We start from the raw sequence: 1,381 nt of genomic DNA, 5'->3' as shown, positions 1-1,381 counted from the left end.
AACCACTGAGGACTGGGATCATTTGGAAGCCTCTCCACTCACATAGCTGGTAAATGATGCTGACTGTGGCACTGGGACTACCAGCCAGAGCATCTACATGTGTGGCCTGAGTTACCTAACAGTATGGTGGCTTCAGAGTGGTCAGACTTGTCATAGAGTAGCTCAAGATTCTGAAGGTGAGTCTCTCAGGACATCGAACCACAAGCTGTGACTTCTCATTTCAGAATAAAAGTCAAAACCCTAACAAGGTCCTACACAGCATTGCAATTGTATGTGAGAGGATGATTCAGTGGGAGAGTACAAACAAGGATGGGAGCACGGATTTTACTGTCAGAAAAGGCCCCAGAAAACCTAGATGAAAGATCCAAGGTCGTTTTGCAAAAATTGTGCACTCCTACGGTTAATTCTTTATGCAGTATTGTCCTGAGCATTGCAAGATTTCCAGTATGTCTGGTTCTGACCTGTGAAAGGCAGTTGTACCCTAATTATTGAAACAAGCAAAACACCCAAGCATTTCCAAAATACTCCTGTAGAGGGCAGTACAGTTTTGTTTAAAAGCCCATTTTTTTATATTTAGCAGTTAAGAGCTAGTGACTCAGGGATAAATACTTGTCAGAAGAAAAGGTTGTCAAGCAGGTTTATACGTGGCCCCATGGTGTAATGGTTAGCACTCTGGACTTTGAATCCAGCGATCCGAGTTCAAGTCTCGGTGGGACCTTCTTGACCCTCTTTTTTCACTTCTCCCAGTTATCTTTCTCTCAAAACTAGAGGGCTTCCTCGTAATCCAGTCCTCCATACGTCATAGTATCTGCTTAGCAGTGGTATCTATGTTAGTCCTCAGAAATGTGAGACCACCTGTGGAAGCAAGCCCATATGCACTATCAACACTACCAGGAACAACTCCCCAATTCTGTAACCTGTGCCCAGACGCGTATGGGAGCGAGGCGCCTGTCTGAAATGTCTCCCCATGTCTTGATTCCTAGAAAGGAATGTATGTGTGCATAATAAATAAATGCCTGTTTTTAAAAGAATGACCACATTACTCTATCACTGGAAAAAAAGGTGTCTGACGTGAGAAGTGATAAATATCTGATTTGAGGTCAACAAACTTGTAGTGGTACTGTTCTCCCTCCAGGCTTCACTCTTTCCATGGAACGCTTTCAGTGAGGATGGGATTCAAGCCCACGCATGAAAAGTGTAATGGATTAGCAAATGGTCAGGCCACCTCATCCTATCCTGGTTGCAGATTTCTTAAGTTCTTTCTTTTGGTAAAGCCTCTGCACTTTAAGTTGACAGGCATCGTACTGTTCAAACTGCTGGTAGCAGCTCATCAGCGCACAGGCCTTGCTGTCATCTTAGAGACTGTCACACAAGTCCTTTC

General features: G+C 44.0%; 1 non-coding gene across 1 annotated transcript; it reads left to right on the top strand.

Moving 5' to 3' along the window:
* The first annotated feature begins 646 nt into the window (after window positions 1-646).
* Window positions 647-718, top strand: TRNAQ-UUG. Its single transcript has one exon. It is a non-coding gene; the product is annotated as a tRNA-Gln (tRNA).
* Window positions 719-1,381: the final 663 nt, after the last annotated feature.

The sequence above is a fragment of the Trachypithecus francoisi genome, unplaced genomic scaffold (genome assembly GCF_009764315.1).
Source record: "Trachypithecus francoisi isolate TF-2019V2 unplaced genomic scaffold, Tfra_2.0 Lachesis_group10, whole genome shotgun sequence".
Classification (NCBI taxonomy): Eukaryota; Metazoa; Chordata; class Mammalia; order Primates; family Cercopithecidae; genus Trachypithecus; species Trachypithecus francoisi.
This window is presented reverse-complemented; position numbering and strand designations above follow the sequence as displayed.